At 38.4% G+C, this 24,815-nt stretch overlaps 1 protein-coding gene and 1 long non-coding RNA gene across 6 annotated transcripts in view; one reads left to right on the top strand and one right to left on the bottom strand.

The window, feature by feature from the left end:
- Positions 1-24,815, bottom strand: part of LOC130921499 (semaphorin-3F-like) — an 85,109-nt gene that overhangs the window by 47,263 nt on the left and 13,031 nt on the right. The window lies entirely within an intron of this gene.
- LOC130921500 (uncharacterized) lies at positions 12,856-16,708 on the top strand. 2 transcript variants are annotated; one of them, XR_009064367.1, is made up of 5 exons: positions 12,856-13,149; positions 13,219-13,280; positions 13,667-13,770; positions 14,943-15,127; positions 15,190-16,708. It is a non-coding gene; the product is annotated as an uncharacterized LOC130921500 (long non-coding RNA). The 2 variants fall into 2 exon arrangements; XR_009064366.1 differs by having other exon boundaries at positions 14,943-16,708.

The following is a 24,815-nucleotide window of genomic DNA, read 5'->3' as shown; positions in this document are numbered from 1 at the left end:
AAAGAAAACACACTGAAATGCACAATTAATCATTCTGACAGCATTTTACTGCCGCACTGAGGTAGTTTTTAGCTTTGCTGACAGCATTTGTCAATTGCACACTTAAGTAGTTTCCAATTTGTCCTTTCAGAGGTGTTAGTTTTGTTCAATAGTCAGGCTCAGCAAGTCTCAGTCCAGCCTCCCGGTGTTGAATCAGAAGCTAAAGAGACAAAACAAGCCTTCTCCATCATTTGTCACTGCTTTGCCCTGCTGCTCTGCTTCCCACAGAACTAATCAAAGTAACCTCGAATAGCAAGTTGAAATAGCAACTGTCAATCATTGATTACCAGGAGGCTTTACACATTCACTGAAGGGCTCCATTTTCAAGTTTGATCAATATCAGACAAAATGTAGTAAGAAAGTAACAGATGAGTGGGTATGAAAGGAACAAACAAAGCCTCAGGGAGGACACAGCCTTGAAAATACCCATGCAGGAGAATGTGAGGAGGGATTTGTCCCAGCACACTATACTGTTTACCTTCAACAACCAAAGCACAAAATGTTTGTTAAATAGGCACTTTAAAATAGAAAGTGTGGATTTTGTCATTGCTTGTAATTTTGTTTCCTTGTGTCGTTCCATAATGAAGGGACTAAGAAAATAAAGAAAACAATGTTCTTACAGGTAGCCCCATTTTGTGGAAATTCACAATGACAGAAACAGGAGCACTTTTCAGTTTAGCATGTTCTTCAATAAGTAACCACTCAACTATAGTCCCACAACATCAATTGATTCTGAATACAGTAGAAGAACCTTCGTTAATGAACTTAATTCGAACGGAGATACAATGTAAGCAACCTGCACATGGCAGCTGGATTTTTGTTACATTGTGAGGTAAATTATACCGAACTCTATTTTTCTCAAGACCTTGTGAAAAAGAAGCCTTTGCAGTGAGATAAGTGTGTTTTATCATAGGATATTACAAATTCAACTCATCATTATGTTTGTTTATTTAATTTATTTATTTTATTAATCATTTCCTGTTCATCTTATTGAACATGCACTTAATGTTGAAAAATGTTTTGAAATTATTCATCTGATCTTATTTCATTATTGCCATATTACAAAAAAATGCTGTGGCATCAGAACACAGGTGTGTAGACTATTTATATTTGTTAACTCAAATAAACAAACCCTATAAACCTGCCACATTTTCTGGCAGTCAGGAAAAAAATGATGAAGTGGTTGATGCTGTCATCAATCTAAGGTCGAAGATTTTAAATGAAATTTCAATTCAGTGGGAAGAGATTAAGAGATTGCTGTAAACATTGCTGTCAGGCTATATGATTTCAGAAGGCCGAAGCTTGGCACTCCTGATAATGACTGATGTTAGTGAGCTCCAATCCCAATCTGCTAAATCACGGCTATTGGGGCAGCATCATGGTCTGTCAGAAGCCAAAATGGTAACAAGAGAATAAGTGCATTCAGAGGTCATTGAGGTAAGGTAATTGATTGCTATCCAATCCACAATCAGACTATAGCCAGGTGGGGTGATGGTTGATAAATTTTCCTTCACCATCTCAAAAAGTCTACACATTGCTAAGACTTCTTTTTATAACCACAATGACGAAATTGCACTTTAAAACTCCATAATTCGTTTCAGCATGATAGCCTTATTTTGACCCCAAGCAATTGATACATACAATGAACCTCCCTTGTTCAAACAAATGAAAGGCTCCATAGAAATCTCTTGGTTTTTTGTTGTTGTTGGTTTTTTGGTGGGGAGGTCTGTCTCATGCCAATGAGGCAATGCTATTCCACTGCTCTATACTGCAGGGCCAATGCAGGGTACGGCTTTCACTACCAATGAAAATCAGGACGAGAACTAGAGGGTGTTGTGATCATTATGTGTCACAGGGTTTACTGTAGTTATTACAAAAATAAAATTGGGTGCAATGATGACTATTTTTAATGTACACTAAATGGGAGACCATTGAGGACATACTCTAATTGTGTGTCCACTTCAAAGCTGTTAATATGGCATAGAAATTTTGTGCCATATTCATCCGTTTTACTGTATGTTAACTGAATGTTTTCAGTCCAGAGAAAATTTAAGCGTGAGCTTCAATTTTTTTTTCTTACATTATCATTCTATAACCTGTAATGTCATTTTTACCAAGTCTGCAAAACAATTTTAGATTTCCAAAACAAATGTAAAACCCAACACTCCATGGTGCAAGACACAATAAAACATAACACATTGTCTTTCTTGTCTTATTTTGAAATAATTGCTGATCTGTTTCCTGTTTTCCTACCGTTTATGGTTTCAGGGTTAGGCATGGTGAGGTATTTTGACAGCACAGTTGTTTTCTATTAACAACTCACTAGGGTCGCAGGTGTGTTAGACATCACTCCAGCAGACCTTGGGTGAGCGGTGAGGTACCCTGAGCTGGTCACCAGCCAATTGACCACTAATTTGGTAATTTATTTGCTGTTTAATATTGATTGAGCTTCACTATTACTCAATTTCTTTATATTAGCCAAGCATTTAGCTTGGTTTCTCAGTGTTCTCTGCTTGCTCTGTGTGCCGCATGCTTAGTTAGTTACTCCTTGCCTTCCTTTACCAATTGTGCTACTTGTCGGGAGTATGTTTTTTTTTTTCTAACATAGAAGCAAAAATTAGTCGTTTATAGATTTGGATCCGTAACGTGAAAGGACTTTGTTTAGCTACAACAGCTAGTCAGCAGCAGACTGGTAATGGCACGGACCAAGTTAGGTTTAGTTTATTCTTCTGGTAGTTCTCAAGCAGCCGATAAAAAAGTGGGTAGTGATAGATATTGATTCGCTGTTCATTTGACCAGCTCTTAGAGTCCAAAATTTTAATCCGCTACCAAATTTACCACACACCCCTAGTACAGGTAATTCAATAAAAATTATTTATGGAAGCTCAATTAATGCCATCTGTGCCCCCCATACGTCTCATTACTATTGTTCTTCCCCATTAGCCAAGAGGAAAACAGTTTGTCTCATTTCAGTTTTGCCTGAGGTGACAACCACACGAGGTAACAGACTTAGACAGTTTGACAGCTGGGGAAATGTATTATTGAGGTATGACAGAATCAAAATTTTAATGGCCAGTCAATCTCTCCATACTTGACTTGTAATTCAAAACAGAGAGACAAACCTGCCAGACTTGACATTTAACTGACAGGCTGAATATCCTCATTGTGACCTCGGCATGAGCGATTTCAGCAGGGCTAATGAGCTACAAGTCTGAAAGGTTTTTTATTTTAATGATTTTCTGACATGACCAAGCAATCACACATCTTTGCCAAAAAATACAACATGTGGAAAACAATCTAAATCAAAATACCTTGATGTACTTTGAAGATACATTTAAAGTCTGGATTGGGCCAGAACAATATTGGAAAAAACTATCATTGTGATTTTTGGGGGGGTTTGCCACGTATTGCGATATTATATATTGCAATATTAAAACTAGAAGAATTTTCACCAGATAACCTGAATAGCTCTGTTTGGGATAGGCCTGAACGACATTAGAAAAAAATGAACATTGCGATATACAGTGTATCACAAAAGTGAGTACACCCCTCGCATTTCTGCAGATATTTAAGTATATCTTTTCATGGGACGACACTGACAAAATGACACTTTGACACAAAGAAAAGTAGTCTGAGTGCAGCTTATATAATGGAGTTAATTTATTTTCCCCACAAAATATAGCCATTAATATATAAACCCCTGGCACTAAAAGTGAGTACCGGTACAGCCCTTAGAAAACTACGTACATCCCTAAATGTCCAAATTGAGTACTGCTTGTCATTTTCCTCCAAAATGTCTTGTGACTTGTTACAGGAGTGCTGTAAGCATTGCTGCAGAGATTGAAGAGGTGGGGGGTCAGCCTGTTAGTGCTCAAAACATACACCGCACTCTACATCAAATTGGTGTGCATGGCTGTCACCCAAGATATTAACCGGTAACACTATATTTGACAGCGGCATCACAAGATTGTCATAAGCTCAAATGAACCACCATTGCTTCATTGCTTCAAGAAGCTTCATTAGCCTATCGCTGCTCCCTTGGGGGAGACAATCAACCTCTGCTGCCACCTGCTGTCAACACTGTTGTCGCCAACATGCTTCTGAACATGCGCTGCAGCGCTACAAAGGTAAATAACAATCAAAATTCATGTTCTGTGCTAATTATTTCTTCATTTACTGGCCCAGTTGTTTCATTAATTGCTAGTTATGGTGATTGGTAACACATTATTTGACAGTGGCGCCATAAGGCTGTCATAAGACCATCATAATTATGACATGACACTGCCATGAGCCTTAGTGAATGCTTAAGACGGACAGAAATGTTTGCGTCATCTGATAAAATTATCTCAATTTTGAATGGATGTCAAGATTCAAGCTGGACATAAATGGAGTGAGTGACATAATTCATAATGTTATTTATGCCCATCCGCTGTCAAAGTGTTACATAGCCAAATAAATCAACAAATAAGCCGCACTGGACTACAAGCCGCAGGACTCAAAATCAGGGAAAAAAGTAGTGGCTTATAGTCCGAAAATTACGGTAACTGAAGCCTTCCTTTAAGGCAAAAAACCCAGTATTTAGTAAGCAATAATTAAGTCTTTTAATCTCAACTCAATAATTCATTCATTCATTTTCCATGCCGCTTCTTACTCACGAGGGTCACGGAGGTGCTGGAGCCTATCCCAGCTAACTACGGGCAGTAGGCAGGGTACACCCTGAACTGGTTGCCAGCCAATCACAGGGCACAAGGAGACATACAACCATTCACGCACACACTCATACTTATGGTCAATTTAAAGTGTTCAATCAGCCTACCATGCATGTTTTTGGGATGTGGGAGGAAACCGGAGTTCCCGGAGAAAACCCACGCAGGCACGGGGAGAACATGCAAACTCCACACAGGAAGGCCAACGCCCGGGATTGAACCCTTGATCTCAGAACTGTGAGGCAGACGTGCTAACCACTGAGCCACCGTGCCGCCGCTCAACTCAATAGTGAAATGGGGAAAAAAACCAGACTGCTTCTTTACTTAGAATTCTGTAATTTTTTTTCTTTCCTTTTTTCTAAATTACCTGCTGTGTATCTAAAAAATGATCAGTGAGAATTTATGTATTTTACAATTCATACGATCATGATAGGTGTTAGAAATGTCAGTGATTTTTTTTTAAAGTAATGTAATTGTATTCTATCAATTTAGGACTAACACTGGATTTCAATGAACCACCAAAACAAAAAGATCATAATATTGACACGACTTCAAAAGGAATCAAAGCAAAGCTCCGTAAACTAACCATATCATGGAAAATTAGATTAAGTGATGAAGATAAAATGACTGGGGAAACAATTTGAAGAGTAAAAATCAGATGCAGTCAAAAACAGTGTTCGGTTTATAAATACAGAGCTACAGCCCTGATTGTCTCTCTTTATGGGGTTGTGGGGCTCTTCGTGGTGGGCTTTTCAGGAGCTCGAGTGAGCTTTGTGTGCGCTTGGCTCCCACATAACTCGAACCTTGATCCACAGTCATGACAGCTCTATTCATAGATGGTTCAGACTTGCCCTGTGATGAAAGTGAATTTCCTTCTCACCTCAAGAGGCCATTGCCAAGCCGCCAGTTCATGTTGCTAAGAGAGATCAGGGACGTTAAAAAAAAAAAAAAAAAAAAACAATGAGGAGGCAGAGGTTAGCCCCAGGAGTGAATGGCTTGTCGTTGCATCTATACTAATCCTGCTGCCTTCTTTAGTATAGAACATGTCAGGACTCGATCTTCTTCCTGCTTTTAACTATGTATATGAAAGGATGTTAACTTCACCTTACAGAAATAACTGTAAACATACAGTATTCATCATACTATATATAAATGGACAACCATGTGGACTATAACTATACAGATTATACTTTCCTTGAATGTCTACCTACAAGGTACATTCATGTTGCATAAATAAATAAATAAATAAATACATACATTTTGACCATTTAACTATGTATAATTCATGTCATCAAAAATGTGTCTGGTTGTGTAAAAAAAGGTTTGTGCAATTTACTGGCACACATTGGCCAAATATGATGATTTGAGTCTGAACATGCTTGTGAGATTGCCCACAAACACAGGAGTTAGCTTTACTGTGGGCATGTAGTCTCAACTGACTTAATGAAGGGTTAAATCCTTTGGACATTCTATCCCTACATGTGCCATTAGAAGTGTCACATCTCACCTAACCATCATTTATCTCTTGGAACCAATTAATTCCAATCAATTACCTTTCCTCAATGCCTCTTACAGATTTAGAAAAAGGAAGAGCTCCTTATTCACTCGTGCATGCTCCTTTGCCTGTCTTTCTCGATTTGGCTCCACTTTTTCTTCTTCTTAGTAGGTTTGCCTTCATTGAAAACCCATTGCTTACCACAAGGTCCATGTTTATGACATTAGCACTGTGCGTGATAAAGCAACACATGTTGTAACAATCACGACAAGCCTGGTGAATAGAGTTCAATAATAGAACATGATCACACAACTACCACCTAAAGATGAGAAATGTGAGTATGTCATCAGCAACATATTCCCAGGAGAAACAAGTATAGACAAATCCAATGTACCAGACTGACTCTTTCGTATGCACTCTTTCCAGGAGATTTAAAGTAAGAAGAAAAAAATGCATGTACAGTGGGGCAAATAAGTACTTAGTCAACCACTAATTGTGCAAGTTCTCCCACTTGAAAATATTAGAGAGGCCTGTAATTGTCAACACGGGTAAACTTCAACCATGAGAGACAATGTGGAAAAAAACAACAACCTGAAAATCACACTGTTTGATTTTTAAAGAATTTATCTGCAAATCATGGTGAAAAATAAGTATTTGGTCACCTACAAACAAGCAAGATTTCTGGCTGTCAAAGAGGTCTAACTTCTTCTAACGAGGTCTAACAAGGCTCCACTTGTTACCTGTACTAATGGCACCTGTTTTAACCCATTATCGGTATAAAAGACACCTGTCGACAACTTCAGTCAGTCACACTCCAAACTCCACTTTGGCCAAGACCAAAGAGCTGTCGAAGGACACCAGAGACAAAATTGTAGACCCGCACCAGGCTGGGAAGACTGAAATAGGTAAAACGCTTGGTGTAAAGAAATCAACTGTGGGAGCAATTATTACAAAATGGAAGACATACAAGACCACAGATAATCTCCCTCGATCTGGGGCTCCATGCAAGATCTCAACCCGTGGCGTCAAAATGATAACAAGAACGGTGAGCAAAAATCCCAGAACCACAAGGGGGTAACTTGTGAATGACCTACAGAGAGCTGGGACCACAGTAACAAAGGCTACTATCAGTAACACAATGCACCGCCAGGGACTCAAATCCTGCACTGCCAGACGTGTCCCCCTGCCGAATCCAGTACACGTCCAGGCCCGTCTGCGGTTCGCTAGACAGCATTTGGATGATCCAGAAGAGGACTGGGAGAATGTGTTATGGTCAGATGAAACCAAAATAGAACTTTTTGGTAGAAACACAGGCTCTCGTGTTTGGAGGAGAAAGAATACAGAATTGCATCCGAAGAACACCAAACCCACTGTGAAGCATGGGGGTGGAAACCTCATGCTTTGGGGCTGTTTTTCTGCAAAGGGACCAGGACGACTGATCTGTGTAAAAGAAAGAATGAATGGGGCCATGTATCGAGAGATTTTGAGTGAAAATCTCCTTCCATCAGCAAGGGCATTGAAGATGAGACGTGGCTGGGTCTTTCAGCATGACAATGATCCGAAACACACAGCCAGGGCAACAAAGGGGTGGCTTCGTAAGAAGCATTTCAAGGATTTCAAGCATTTCCAGATCTCAACCCCATAGAAAATCTGTGGAGGGAGTTGAAAGTCCGCATTGCCCAACGACAGCCCCAAAACATCAATGCTCTAGAGGAGATCTGCATGGAGGAATGGGTCAAAATACCAGCAACAGTGTGTGAAAAGCTTGTGAAGAGTTACAGAAAACATTTGGCCTCCGTTTTTGCCAACAAAGGGTACATAACCAAGTATTGAGATGAACTTTTGGTATTGACCAAATACTTATTTTCCACCATGATTTGTAAATTAATTCTTTAAAAATCAAACAATTTGATTTTCTAGTTTTTTTTCCACATTCTGTCTCTCATGGTTGAGGTTTACCCACGTTGACAATTACAGGCCTCTCTAATATTTTCAAGTGGGAGAACTTGCACAATTAGTGGTTGACTAAATACTTATTTGCCCCACTGTAAATAGGGTATGAAGAGAGAGGGAGTGGAACTTGAACCAAGCTATGGCACAGGGGAAAGACTTAGGGAAAAACAAGGAGGTTTGATGGCAAAATAGGGAGAAACAAGGAGGTTAGATGGCTTCACAACACCTATCCTGGCTGCCTTCTTTTTCTGTGCACATTTATCTGTCTCTGCCTCAATCGGTCAGAGTAGTTCATCTTGGACTCCAGGTCGTTTGTCTTTCAGAGAGGAAATGCAAAACTGGCAACTTGGGAACTCTGGGAAACACCACAGGACTTCCCTGGGGGGATATTAAATGGACACTGATGGCCACGTGGTAAAGTGGCAATAAAATATTCATTACCTTTCCATTGAATGGTTAAGTCAAAAAACAAGCAGTTGTGGAGTCAAACATTGTCTTTACTACTTATGTACCAGCTTCTTCTCTCAAAGATTTACAAAACGATGAGGGTTCTCACAGCTGAGAGCTTAGCATCTTGCTCAAACAAGCAATAAAATGAGACAATCAAAATAAGGTGTGACTCAAAAAATAATAAGCAACATTAGGATATTACCAAATAGTTTTACCAACACTCCCCCCGAGTCCCCCGTGATATTCCTTTGTTATTTTATCTTTGCAACATGTCATCCGTGTTCGGTTCAGCACAATGTCAGAATGGGTCGAGTATTTAAACCGCTACTTCTTTTTCTTTCGATGTAAGGACCTCATTTTTCACATCTATTCTAACCTGCTGTCTTTTCTTTACAGCTTCACAGTGTGCTTTTTGAACGTGGACTGGGGAATCTATAAGATTCACAGAGGAGGTCCAGCGGGAGGTTGTGCACCACATTCATTGACCAAAAAAAGTCTGATGCCAGTTTGATGGCCACCCCCAGGTATGGGGGGCCGTTAGGGACATAATTCAGGATTACCTTTCACACACACTTATCAAACGTTCTCACACACTCTATTGAAACATTTTCTGCGCACGTATAGATGTGAGATTCTCGCACGCATACATGTGATATTCACGCACACATACATACGAGACGCGTGCACGAATACATGTGAAATATTTTTTGCGCACGCATATATATGAAATCCTTGCACGCTTACATGTGAGACCCGCGCGCGCATATATATGAAATCCTTTCACGCTTACATGTGAGACCTGCGCGCGCATGTATATGAAATCCTTTCACGCTTACATGTGAGACCAGCGCGCGCGCGCGCATATATATGAAATCCTTTCACGCTTACATGTGAGACCAGCGCGCGCGCATATATATGAAATCCTTTCACGCTTACATGTGAGACCAGCGCGCGCGCATATATATGAAATCCTTTCACGCTTACATGTGAGACCAGCGCGCGCGCATATATATGAAATCCTTTCACGCTTACATGTGAGACCAGCGCGCGCGCATATATATGAAATCCTTTCACGCTTACATGTGAGACCAGCGCGCGCGCATATATATGAAATCCTTTCACGCTTACATGTGAGACCAGCGCGCGCGCATATATATGAAATCCTTTCACGCTTACATGTGAGACCAGCGCGCGCGCATATATATGAAATCCTTTCACGCTTACATGTGAGACCAGCGCGCGCGCATATATATGAAATCCTTTCACGCTTACATGTGAGACCAGCGCGCGCGCATATATATGAAATCCTTTCACGCTTACATGTGAGACCAGCGCGCGCGCATATATATGAAATCCTTTCACGCTTACATGTGAGACCAGCGCGCGCGCATATATATGAAATCCTTTCACGCTTACATGTGAGACCAGCGCGCGCGCATATATATGAAATCCTTTCACGCTTACATGTGAGACACTCACGCGCATGAATGTGAAATCTTTGCGCTTATACATGTGAGACACTTACGCGCATACATGTGGAATACTTTTTGCGCACGCACACATGTGAAACAATATTTTGGGTGCCATGTTTGTACTACATGTCGAATCCATTTTGACTGGGAGTGGATGGAAAGGAAGATCGGATGTCTAACACTGTCATTACCAGCCGTGAAGTTAAAGCTGGCAGTATTTTTATGCTCCTAAATGTTTCCCATTCAGAAACAGCTCTAACTGTCAACACGTTGCAAAAATGAAACCTAGGTGGCTCAGGGTGCGTCATTGAGATTCGGCGTCTGTTGTTGTACGGCTGGCGCTGCATTAACTTACCATCACTTCCAGCGAATGTCGACGGAACGTGGGTCCAGAGCATAGCTGCAATCAGCACGAAGTACCGCAAAATATTTGCATAAATATATAGAAATAATGTATATATATACACATACATATATACACACATACACTATACAGGGTGATGAAAAAAAGAATGGGCCAAAACCATTGTGGTAAATTGGGGGGGCAATAACTACATTGACACAAGTATTGTATATTTTTGTTTTTATTTCATGCTTTACAAGTGCTCAATGTGACCACCAGCAGCATCACAGACAATCAAGCCGATATGACTTAATTCGTTAAGATTACTTACTTGTTAAAGTAAAAAAAAAAAAAAAAAAAAAAGTAAGTACTTTATTTAATTAAAAATGTAATAATTTCAGTCTATTTCAATAATTTTGAAATGAATAAATGCGTGATGATTTTGGCACATTGATTTTTAATCACCCTGCACATACATCATATATATATATATATAAACATATTATATACATATTCACTATATAAAATTATGTACACATAATATGCGGTCAATAAACTATACTGCGACATTTTATTCATAAACTGTAATACTGTCTTGCATCTGTGAATAAACACACAATTTGCACTTCAGCCTCCAAGGCATATTTATTTGGCAATTGGAAACGAGGTGGGGGGTGCAACACTTTTATTTTTTTTAATATTTCAAAATACAGTTCCAATGGACTTCTTCAAATTTGAAATTTTACCTTTTTCATCAATCATATGCAAACTGATATTGACTATCAAACCATACTCGGTGTAGTAGTTAAAGTTAAAGATACATTTTTATATACATACTCATTAACTTAAGTACTGGGGATGGGGCAAGTTAGTAGCTCACATGTTGTTTACTGAATTCTCATCTCAGAAGCGAAACAAACATTATTTCTTTTACACATTTTAAACAACAAACCAACCAAAACAATACTGCGCTCAAACCAGTGTGGTATAAATAAATATAATAAAAATTATTTGTTGTTGTGTGGGACATTTCCAACACCGTATATCCAGGTCTGCTCGCGTTGTCGTTGAAGAACTGGTTCCACGATGCTAGGCTAGCTGCAAAGGCTACCCCACGATACATCGGCGTGCCCGGGCATCTGTCTCGGAGTGCCCGCGCGGCGTGCGAGAACTATACCACCGAGCCACCAATACTTGCAATGGAAGACGGGCGGCACGCTGAAATGAATAATCAAAGGGAACACAAAGAAACAGACGAGCATTGGCACCCACATCGTATTCATACCGTCATTGAGTGACAATTCATCCCGCGCTTCCTTGGTCGAAATCGATAAGAAACCTGGATTCGTCCACAATAGCGTCCCGAGGCCTCCATTTCAATGGGCCAAACACCGGAGGAACAGTCGACGCCCACGTCAATTGCGTCAGAAGCTACAATGTAGCTTATTGGTCAAACTAACGTCACCCCCTCACGATTTTACAAAATAAAAGCAGGCACATTATGTTAAATAGGAAAAGGGTGATTTTACACACCAAAAAAAGGTCCACGACACATATTTAGATGATATATATGTATTTATTCTATTAAGAATGTTGCCAAGCTTGAATGATGCTTTATACAAGTAAAAATATATCGCTTCCGCCGTAAATACTTTTATTTTGAAAAGGACCAGTACAGCTTCCTACTATAAAATGCCTCGTATACTATCTACTGAAATGCCGTGCACTGTCATTTGTGAGATGCTCTTCTACACACAAGTGAGATTCTGTGCAGTCTCATTACTGAGAGCCTCTTATACACACAAGTGAATAACCTCTCACACATAAGACTGAAAAATATCTCACATTCCTTGGTCAAACGTTCGTATAAATGCATGTGAAAACATCTGTACAGATACGTATGACTTAAAAAGCTATCAGACATAAGTCTCGGTAATTATAAGTATGGGGGTAATTATAAGTATCCACATTGATGCATGCCATTGAATTATAATAAATTGAATGGTTGAATAATCAAGAAAGCAAGATATTTTCATTAGCACATATATTTTAAGCTTGATAAAGATAGATCTAAATAAAGTTTAAGATTTTTTTAGCATTATTGAATAAATTATATTGTGTGTTTTAAACGTGGCATTAAAAAACAACAACAATAATATTACATTTTATTTTTAGGTGTCTTTCAGGACACTCAAGATTGCCGTACAAGGTAAAAGGTAAAAAATAAGTTAAAATACACACATACAGATAAAACCCACAACAATGTTAAATTAAAAAGAATAATGGAATTATGAGGAAGAAAGCCTGTCTGAATAAATATGTTTCAAGATGTTACTTGGCTGAGATTGTAAGGAAGTCCAAAGTATTGTGCGGCCTCATCAGCATCAAATTATAATCGATATAAGGGTCAGCAGGGATGAAATCGAACTACATATTCACACACATTCAGTACTAGCCTACATTCTATAATGAAGTGGAACACTGATAAAGGTATAGTTTATGGTTTTTATTTAAAACTGTATTTTTGATGACTGCTGTTAGTTAAAACGTCCACTAGATGGCATTATATGATCTTGCATTGCACTAAAACCAGGTATATGAGCGTTGCATTTTGGGAAATGAAGATGCTATGAACGCTAATGGAGAAAACGCTAACGCTAGCGCGACCTCTTTCAAACCAAAGAAAAACTGGTAATGGTTTCGAAAAAACATATTTCAATTTCATGTACGCGAAACCATAAAAGGTTGATTTTGTTGCAGACGAGTTCCAGACTGCTCTAATCAGCGAATTACATCTGAGTTCTGTGTGATACAAGTGTCTGGTGAGTTGCTATGCTTTATGCTACTATGCAAGAGGATATGTCATAGACACGTTTTCCTGTAGAGTTGAGTTACAAGATATTGTGTCTTTTCTTTGTCTAAAAAACAATTGGAGGAAATTGGAAATATAGTAAGATGTTATTTTTTCAAATACAAATAAGTTAATGTTGTATGTTGATGCATTTTTGGAAAGTATTATCGATAGGTGGGCTAGTATCAGTCACTGTACAATTCATGAACAAATAGTGGGAAGAAAATGTGGGAAACGACCAATTTTGACCAGTATTGTAGGTTATACTTGCCATGCTGTACATTCTATGGTTGGTTGAAAATTAAGTTCTTGATATGCAGATTGTTTGTTTTTAATTGCTGGATCTACATCTGACAGACAGAATTGATGTCAAGGAGGATTCGGCCTGATTCAATGAGGGATTGAGGACCAATTTTTTTCAACTTCAGCCAACTGTTGGAGCATCACCCAAAGCAGATAAGGTCACCTTCACTACAAAATTCTTCACACAATATACAGTCACACTATCCCGATAGTACACACATACACTGAATAGTACAACAGACATTGAGGCACAGCAGCAAAAGACTTTGAAGGGACTGTTCAAATTCAATATTTTTTATTTAGATAGTTTGTGTATATTTTGGGGATTATATGATTTTGTGAGTTCTGTAGTACTTTGAATAAATGTTGTTGTTGTATTTTCTTACTAGCTGCCCTTGCTCCTTGAGTTGAACCTGTGTATATTACTATTCCATACTTAGTAACATCAAAACAAAATTCTTGTTCACATAAGCAAAAGAAATTACTAGTGGGATGAGCAAATTATTGCTTGGATAAAATATTCTATCACATGCATTAATAACGATAGCAATTTATCTGAAAACTACCAGACTTGCTTTTTTTTTTTTTATTACATTGTAACAAAGCTATCTGTGACAAGTCTCTGTCTTTGGTTTTAAAAAATTAAACGTTAAAAATATCCTTTCCAACCCTTAAAAAAAAAAAAAAAAAAAAATCATGTTATGTCTTTACAAGTTTTTGTTTTTTTCACCAACATATCAATACCTCTGGGGTTCTAAGTGGCCTTACCTTTTTGAAAATGTTTCTGAATATTCATAGGAAATGTATTATCTTTTAAAAAGTGTGCAGCAATGTATAACACCAAATCTTTCCAATCATTTTTTTCCTGGATAAAACTGTTAAATGAATCTAGAAATAATAGTGTGTATTTCTCTATCATTTTTTATACCGAAATGTAATTTTTGGAAAATTCTATTATTTTTAGCATTACTTTCGGAAAAAAAAAAAAGACTTGTGTAGTTGTGTGAGGTTCTCAGTTATGAGTGTACACGGTATTTTAGTAGACAGTGTAAAAGGGCTGCATATTACGATTCATTATTGGGCCTTTTCCAAATAATACGTTAGTGCGACAGAAGGGATATATACAGTGGGGAGAACAAGTATTTGATACACTGCCAATGGGTTTTCCCATTGGCAGTGTATTTACTTGTATGAAGGATCAGTCAAGTTTGGCAATATTCTTAAAAGTATAAATACATATATAATATAAATATGGGTCATGGACCTGTTTATTTTTGTATAATCACCTTTTTTCCTCTTTAACCTAATTTGCCTGCTTTTATTTTCTAAGGTCGTGGAGGAAAAGACGTTAGTTTGACCAATAAGCTACATTGTAGCTTATGACACAATTGAAGTGGGCGTCAACTGTTCCTCCGGCTTTTGGCACATTTAAATGGAGGCCAGTATCCGGACGAGTCCAGGTTACCTGCTGATATCGACAAAGAGAAGCACAGGATAAATTGCCACTCAGTGACGGTATGAATGTGGGTGCCAATGGTCGTCTGTCTCTTTGTGTACCCTGTGATTAATCATTTCAGCGTGCTGCCCGTCTTCCATTGCAAGTATTGGTGGCTCGGTGGTAGAGTTTTCGCACGCTGCGCGGGAACCCCGAGACTGATGCCCGGGCACGCCGATGCATCTTGGGGTAGCCTTTGCAGCTAGCCTCGCATCGGGGCAACAGTTCCGCTACGACAACGCGAGCAGACCAGGATATACGGTGTTGGAAATGTCCCACACTACAACAAATCATTAGTTTATCCACACTGGTTTGAGTGCAATATTGTTGTGGTTGGTTCGTTGTTTAAAATGTGTAAAAGAAATAATGTTTGTTTTGCATGTGGGATGAGAATTCAGTAAAACGGCATGTGAGGGACTAACTTGTCCCCCCCCTCCACAGTACTTAAGTTACTGAATATGTATATAAAAATGGATCTTAAGCTACTATACCGAGTGTGGTTTGATTGTCAATATCAGTTTGCATATGACTGATGAAAAAGGTAAAATTTCAGATTTGAAGAAGTCCATTGGAACTGTTTTGAAATAAAAAAAACCATCCCACCTTGTTTCCAATTGCCAAATATATATGCCTTGTAGACTGAAGTGCAAATTGTGTTTATTCACAGATGCAAGACAGTGTTAAAGTATAAGAATAAAATGTCGCAGTAAGGTTTATTGACCACATATTATATGTACATAATATAATTATATATAAGGAATGTTTGTATATATAATTTATGTTTGTACATATGATGTATGTGTGTATGTGCAGGGTGATTCAAAAACAATGTGCCAAAATCACACATTTATTCCTTTCAAAATCATTGACATAGACTGAAATGATTAATTAAATTGTTAATTTGATAAGAAAGTCTCTTTATCAAGTAAGTTAACAAATTTAGTCATATCAGCTTGATTGTCCGTGATGCTGCTGGTGGTCACATTGAGCACTTGTAAAGCATGAAATAAAAACAAAAATATACAATACTTGTGTCAATGTAGTTATTGCCCCCCCAATTTACCGCAATGGTTTTGGCCCATTCTTTTTTTCATCACCCTGTATAGTGTATGTGTGTATATATGTATGTGTATATATATACATTATTTCTATATATTTATGCAAATATTTTGCGGTACTTCGTGCTGATTGCAGCTATGCTCTGGACCCGCGTTCCGTCGACATTCGCTGGAAGTGATGGTAAGTTAATGCAGCGCCAGCCGTACAACAACAGACGCCGAATCTCAATGACGCACCCTGAGCCACCCAGGTTTCATTTTTGCAACGTGTTGACAGTTAGAGCTGTTCCTGAATGGGAAACATTTAGGAGCATAAAAATACTGCCAGCTTTAACTTCACGGCTGGTAATGACAGTGTTAGACATCCGATCTTCCTTTCCATCCACTCCCAGTCAAAATGGATTCGACATGTAGTACAAACATGGCACCCAAAATATTGTTTCACATGTGTGCGTGCGCAAAAAGTATTCCACATGTATGCGCGTAAGTGTCTCACATGTATAAGCGCAAAGATTTCACATTCATGCGCGTGAGTGTCTCACATGTAAGCGTGAAAGGATTTCATATATATGCGCGTGCGCTGGTCTCACATGTAAGCGTGAAAGGATTTCATATATATGCGCGCGCGCTGGTCTCACATGTAAGCGTGAAAGGATTTCATATATATGCGCGCGCGCTGGTCTCACATGTAAGCGTGAAAGGATTTCATATATATGCGCGCGCGCTGGTCTCACATGTAAGCGTGAAAGGATTTCATATATATGCGCGCGCGCTGGTCTCACATGTAAGCGTGAAAGGATTTCATATATATGCGCGCGCGCTGGTCTCACATGTAAGCGTGAAAGGATTTCATATATATGCGCGCGCGCTGGTCTCACATGTAAGCGTGAAAGGATTTCATATATATGCGCGCGCGCTGGTCTCACATGTAAGCGTGAAAGGATTTCATATATATGCGCGCGCGCTGGTCTCACATGTAAGCGTGAAAGGATTTCATATATATGCGCGCGCGCTGGTCTCACATGTAAGCGTGAAAGGATTTCATATATATGCGCGCGCGCTGGTCTCACATGTAAGCGTGAAAGGATTTCATATATATGCGCGCGCGCTGGTCTCACATGTAAGCGTGAAAGGATTTCATATATATGCGCGCGCGCTGGTCTCACATGTAAGCGTGAAAGGATTTCATATATATGCGCGCGCGCGCGCTGGTCTCACATGTAAGCGTGAAAGGATTTCATATACATGCGCGCGCAGGTCTCACATGTAAGCGTGAAAGGATTTCATATATATGCGCGCGCGGGTCTCACATGTAAGCGTGCAAGGATTTCATATATATGCGTGCGCAAAAAATATTTCACATGTATTCGTGCACGCGTCTCGTATGTATGTGTGCGTGAATATCACATGTATGCGTGCGAGAATCTCACATCTATACGTGCGCAGAAAATGTTTCAATAGAGTGTGTGAGAACGTTTGATAAGTGTGTGTGAAAGGTAATCCTGAATTATGTCCCTAACGGCCCCCCATACCCAGGTCTCCCAGAGCGTGAATGAACTTCTCTGAATAAGACCCAAACCTACACATGCACCCCTGCAGCTTTAGGTCCTTCATATGGGAAAAGTATGTGGGTGAAGCCAAACAACAACAACAAGGGGAACTGCATGCCAGAGTTCCCCTGTTTCACTCCGTCACCAATCATGAGGAGGCACCGCTACGGGAGAGTCAAAAAGGATGGGTCATTCACAAAAACAGCCTTCCAGGGGGTCAATGCTGGCTCCAGCCAACTTTCAATGGATGTTAACTTTAGTTCATCCACCACACATTACAATTAACACCTACTCCCAAAACAGGCCATCAGAAGGAAAAGGGAAATCTACAAATCAGCATTTCAAAACCACAAGACCACAAAGACATCAAAGTGTGTGTGTTGTATTGCTCTAGTGCTCCTATTGGCTTAATTCTTCAGCGTCATCCAAACAGCCTCATTTCCTCATGAGAAAATGTACAAACTCATCACCGTCTTCTTCATGACCCTATGAGAAATCGGGGACACAAACCTGCTAAAATGATTAACAGGAATGAACTGTTGAATTAAGTTGAATACAAGGTCTCTTTTTTTTCTTCATGTTGCCATACTAATGAGTTATATCTAAATAAATAATGAAGTAACTGACTCTTCTGCTTTTGAATGTCCTCGGATGGTAGTTCCGTATGTTTTTTCTCAGTATGAAATGCCCATTAAATAATTAATGTAGAAATTTATTTATTCAAAGATAAAACATTCTGATATGTAGCTAAGCAAAAGCCTCCATCTTCAAATGCCAAAATGAAGAAAAATATAAACATCAATAAATTTATATCAGACAACATTTTTATTAAGTTTTATTTCCTGGTAATGACATTTGGAGCTGATAACCAAATGAGATTTTTTTAAAGCGTGTATTAGACATTTTTTCCAACTTGGAAAACCAATTTGATTATTCATTTGTAATGAAACACCACATTTTATAAAGTAAAACAAATTGTAACAGATTTAATATAGTACAGATGTTTTCAGTCAACAACAAAAATAAAAAATATTGTTATTATTATTGTTGCATTAACTATATATACATATATATATATATATATATATATATATATATATATATACAGTGGGGAGAACAAGTATTTGATACACTTGGCAGTGTATCAAATACTTGTTCTCCCCACTGTATATATATATGCAAGTGTTATAGAAGGAAACATGTTTTTCCGAGTCATTAATATAGTTCAAAGCATTAAGTCCAGAGTGAGTGCTGAATGCCATAACTGTAACTCAAATTCCCCACTGACACAAACAGGGTAATAGATTATATTCATGTTGTAAATCAGAGTGGGATGATATGGCCTTGAACTGCCCAGTCAGGTTTGCAACATCCCAATTGATCTTTTTGACCCACTTTCACGCATTTCATATACATATCTACTAGCCTGTAACGATACGTGTATCAAAATCGGAAATTGTGAATCTCGGAGTAACGATTCAGTTTCGTGGCGTGAGACGATAAAATTGTGACACACCTTCAAGACCTTCAAACCAAGTGTTTTCTAGTTCGAAGCTGGCAACTGCCTTCCTGCATTGAAATAGACTCTCAAAAGAAAAGAGTTATAGTTATTCGGGTAGTAATACCCTTAATTTCATTTTGCAAGGGTTATGCACAACGGTAAATGAAATGACAGCCATGTGGATTCACTAAAAAGGGAGGGATTTTGTTAGCCATGTGACTTATTTTCAACAACAAATGCCAGTTATCACTCGCCAGTTTCTTCTGGGATCATCAATACTTCTCTCCCGCAACCGCTTATGTGCACTTTTGCCTTCACTAAACCCACAGCCTTGTCTCTTGTCATGCGCATGCATACTGCCCACTTTGGCTCGCGCACATACAGCTCTGTTTACATCCTGTGAGTCGATGACACAAGCCAACATTACGTCAAGGCAGTAATGAGAAAGATGGCTGATTCAGGTTAGCCTAAAATTGAAAATCCTCTGTGCACCGTTAAAATGTTCTCAGTCGCTTCAGTACATTTCACAGATCAGAACTGAAGTTCTCAAAACTACTCCTTTAACTTTCACAAGAATGTGTCACTTGGGCACATCAAAAAAGCAGTTTCTCGTTTCTTTGAACAAGTTGCCAATGCATTGGTCGATCCATGCAAATTACTTTGTACAGTTCCGTTATGTTTCCCACATTATCGATTGCTTATTTCAAATTAATTAAAAATGTATTAGTCTCTATTGAATAGTCCCTCACCCCCTCCGCCCCACAATATTTAGGCATTAGTTCATTGCATAAGTCTTTACATGCACAATGGCTGAACATGTTGTCATAAAATGTCATGCATATTTCTTGACATTTTCTTGATATATTTTGAATTTATTTTCTAAATCTGCCCTGAAGTGGTAATTTGCACCCAGGGGAATATAAACTTGACTCCAAAGCATTATTCTTGTTTATTATTTTTTTTTTTTTTAATGAGTGGGGGTGTAGAGAATTGTTTTACAGTGGTACCTCTACATACGAATTTAATTCATTCCAGGACCCGGTTTGTAAGTCTAAGTGGTTGTATGTCGAGCGCGATTTTCTCCCATAAGAATACATTCTAATTCGATTAATTCTTCCACAGCCCAAAAACCTACGCTATATCCTTCATAAATACTCCAGGTAAAATTACAAATAGCAATTAAAAATATCAAAACAAACAAATTATGACTTTAAATCAGAATAATAATAATAGTGTAATGAATCGGGTTCTAATGTGGTGGTTGTGTTTTGCATGCTGTTCCGGAACGCACCATGTGACTGACGAGAGAGGTGTTGAAGAGTGGAAGTTTTTACTTTTTATGTTCTGTTGTTGTAAGTGTCGGTTATGGCGGACAGTAACCGTGTTGTGTTGCACAAGTTCTGAAACATATGAATAAAAACCTGACGAGGCTGGTGACCCCCTTGCCGATATTACAATAATAATAATTGTCACCTTAACTTATAAAGACTGGCGAACAGAAGTCAGAGAAGGAACGTTGAGATCGTAGACATGTTCCGGCCCTATTGTCGAGACCATTCACTGATGCGCACAGCAAGTTCATATTTTCTATAATTTCCAACATAATTTTAATGGTAAGCGTCACCTTTTTCCTTTTTCACCACCTGCACTAACCCTCTTGGGACTCATGTTTATTTCTCTCACAAGATAATTTGTCGTGTGGCCGTCTTGCAGAAAAAAAATGAAATTGCAATGTTGTTGCAAATCGTCGTATTTCGAGCATGTCGTCCTATTTCGAGAAAAACGACGAGTCAAATTTTACATCAGATGTCGAAAGAATCGTATGTCGATGTGTTCATATGTTGGGGTACCACTGTAGTTGTATTTATTTATTTTGCAGATTAGTGTTAAATTTTCAGGTGTTTTTTTCCATTAAATGTTAGTATTAATGTAATTTAAATAAAATATTTTTCATATTTTAAAAAATCGTGTTGTGTATTGAATTGTGACTCAAGAACAGTGACGCCAATCGTATTGTAAGATTTTGCTTTGTTACAGCCCTACTATCTACACCAGGGGTGCCCAATCCCGGTCCTCGAGAGCCCCTATCTAGCTTGTTTTCCATATCTCCCTCCTTTAACACACCTACACAATATACGCAAGCATTGGCAAAACCTCATGACAGGAATGAAAATGTGACAGTTTTTGCAGTTTGCTAAAACCAAGCATCGTTTTTTTCAAGTAGCACAAAAGCAGTCCAGGATTTGTGCCAAATTAGTTAAATACTCATGGAAAGAAAGTTTGTTCATAACTGTTTAAATACAGTATTACATGGTAACAATAGTATTTGAATTAGTTACAAGTTGCTACAAAGTCTATCAATGGAGTGAAGAGGAAACAGAAAGCTATTAAGGGAATGAGCAAAGTAGTTCAAACTCCTAAGAAGAGCACCTTGATAAGTTAACCATTGCTTACATTTGGTATATGATGACAGAGCTAAACTCACTACACGATGCACCTCGATATGCCAGGGTCGCGATACAATACATCATGATATGATATCAAAAATTGTTTAAAAAATTGCAATTAAAACTAATTTTTGTTTCAGTTGCACATGCAGTATAAACCGGCCGCAAAACGCAATGGTGATTGCCTTTCATCTCACATTTTGTGGATTTCGGGCTGTGAACGGATGTCATCTAGAGCTAGTGAAACACTTTCCAAGAAAAAAATAAAAATCGCTTAAAGCCTAACGATGATTTTTTTTTTTTAATCCTTATATCAGTTGTTGTTCATATAGCAAGTAGCACAAGCACATTCATATTTTCTTAAACAAATAGCCAAAGAATTCTAAACACTGTTGACCTCTTGGGCTTCAAGACCACTTGAGAGAGAATGAACACTCATCAAGAAGCTTCATTTGGCCTTCACTGCTCAATCTCTCACTTCCCTTGGAAGAGACAGACAATCGCTGCTGCCACCAACTGTCAATACTGTTGTTGTCCTAAAATATTGGCAACTCGCGCCTCATGCCTCCCAGCATGCAATGTAGCCCTGAGGTTGCAAATAACTTTCAATTTGACTAAAGTATTTTTGGACTTTACAGCTCAAAACATGTGGCAGTGCATTTATGCATTATAACTAGGGGTGTGCCATCTTAAGCACCCCACTATTCGATTCGATTACAATTCAGGGTGCTACAATTCGATTACTGAACGATGATCACGGTATTGATGATTATCACGGTTACCGATGCATTGTGCATTACTAATTAATAAAGTAGCCAAACAAATTTGCGTCCATTATTTGTTTAAAATGTCCTAATGATTCAACAGCAATGATGGAAACATGCCCATACAACAAAAAGCACTCTGAAACTGGTTCTTTTTTTCTTTTTCTTTTTACAAGAAAGTGCAAAAACATTAACCATTTTAAAGGCAGTACTTATGCCCCTCAACAATACAATAACATTTACATAGGTGGAATGAATTCCATATTTTCTGGAAACAAAGTGCCTTTAGATATAAGGCTTCTTTTAACCAATATACTTTGCTCTCACAGATTTCTGTATTATTTCGCACGTTTGTAGTGTTACCGCTGTACTTAATCATGGTTTTACACATTCTGCATATGGAGTAACTTTTGTACACCAACAAACAACGGACAAATGGACATGGAAATACACGTTAGCGAATTCGCTAATTAGCTTAGCGCTCAGCCATAACCGTTAACATCTCAAAAACAACAAAAAAAGGCTAAACAGTACAAGAGGGTTCGTGTAGTCATCTCTTATAGACGCACACAGGACTTGGCAACACACCCAGGACATTTTTCAATTGACATGACATAAAACTATTGCTGGACAACTGAAAGACAAGGAGCAACAAACTATCTCTCTTCCCCTCTCGCTCTAAAAAATAACTAGCACACAGAAGAGCAACCGCCAGGTACCTGCCTGTCTCATACACACATTTATTTTCCAGTCTTTTGAAGAGGGGTAAATCTCTCGCTCAGTAACCATTATAACGTTGAGCGTTTGTCCGTTAAAGGTGATTTTTTTTTGGGACTCCCTTAATTATAACGGGATCCATTTTTTTCAAACTTGATGCGTATTGTGACGTTTCGTATCTTGATATATCGTTAACAATATTTTGTCCCAAATCTATCTTAAATGCATATATGAGATACTGCCGCTTCACCATCATTTGACAGATGAGAGAAAAATACAGTTAGTGCTCTGTAAATTGCATATGGCTTATGAAACTGTGGTTTGAATTGCATCAACAAACTTCTATCTGGACCATTATTTGACTTGTGACTTTGCAACATCAAAGAATATTTTCAGTTCAGCTCAAACAGCAGTCCAGAAAAAGGAAATGTGATTTCTATACATGCATATACTGTCTCACAATTTCTTTTTTTCACACACAATTTATAAAACATTGCCAGGTTTGTAGTTTCATTGCCTGCTTGACAAACTTTCTATACATTCACGAAAATGTTCATAAAACTGATGAGTCTCCCAAGCATGTCAGAAATAATCTATAGATCTAAGTCCTCTTTTTCCCTGGTGAGGTGCAATTTAGTTTTACATGGGTTTAACATGTGGAATCATTTATACACACTTTTGGGGGGGGGCTTAAGATAAGCACCGATGTTGTAAATATACTGTAAGTCCATAAGAGAAGATAATACACTGGCAGGGAGAAAGAAATTCATCTCATCTTGTATTTTAAGCCTTGTGAAGAGCGCTTTGGATGAAGCAACAGATGCAACAACATGTTCATGAAACACAAGACGGACAGACAACACTATGTCCTCAGTCTTTTGGCGAGCCAGGCTTGTAACCTGACTCGGGATGCTGTACAGGTGTAACCCCGTCAGAAGGGGCCGCAAAGTGCAGTCAAGACTGATTTCAGCACATTCTAATATAGAGTCTTACTGCCATGCCAGGAATCCCAAACACTGTGATCCTGTGATTTAACTGTTTCAGTGTGAAAGGGTAAAGAGCCTTAACTGCTTTAGGAAACTGAGAATTCCAAGAGGGTTTAACTCTTATTGATGGTAGGCAATTCTGTCACTCTCAATTTTGTCTGAACTGTGAAAATAATAGAAGCACACTTTTAATCACCTTTACATATGCATTAAATACAGGTGGCATATGTTACAGAATCACACATACTACTTTGACGTTATCAAACATAGGACCACCCAATCAGCAGTTGATTCCCTTTGAACCCCACTAAGCCGAATGGTAAATACAGGAGAACCACATAACAAGCACATTTTATATACTATCCATGCTATTTCTATCAATTGTAAAGATTGTAGTCACAGATTGAAGAATTGCAATTAAGGTGGGAGCATATTTTTCCAAAGACAATGATGCATAGCATAATATAGGAGTGAGAGTCAAGAGCAAAATGATGTCTCAAGCCATTTTGAATTGATGCCGTTATTCTTTTAAAATTATTCAAGCAGGATATGTGATGATAGGATTTTTTTTATTATTAAACTTCTGTCTTACTAATGTGGCTGATGGGTTATAGTGAGAGGACAAAAATACAGTTATGCCAAATATATAAGTGAGTATTCTTTGATGCCTTAATTTACATTTAAC

The sequence above is a fragment of the Corythoichthys intestinalis genome, chromosome 9 (assembly GCF_030265065.1).
Source record: "Corythoichthys intestinalis isolate RoL2023-P3 chromosome 9, ASM3026506v1, whole genome shotgun sequence".
Classification (NCBI taxonomy): domain Eukaryota; kingdom Metazoa; phylum Chordata; class Actinopteri; order Syngnathiformes; family Syngnathidae; genus Corythoichthys; species Corythoichthys intestinalis.
The sequence above is the reverse complement of the archived record's forward strand: the minus strand, read 5'-3'. Positions and strand labels throughout refer to the sequence as shown.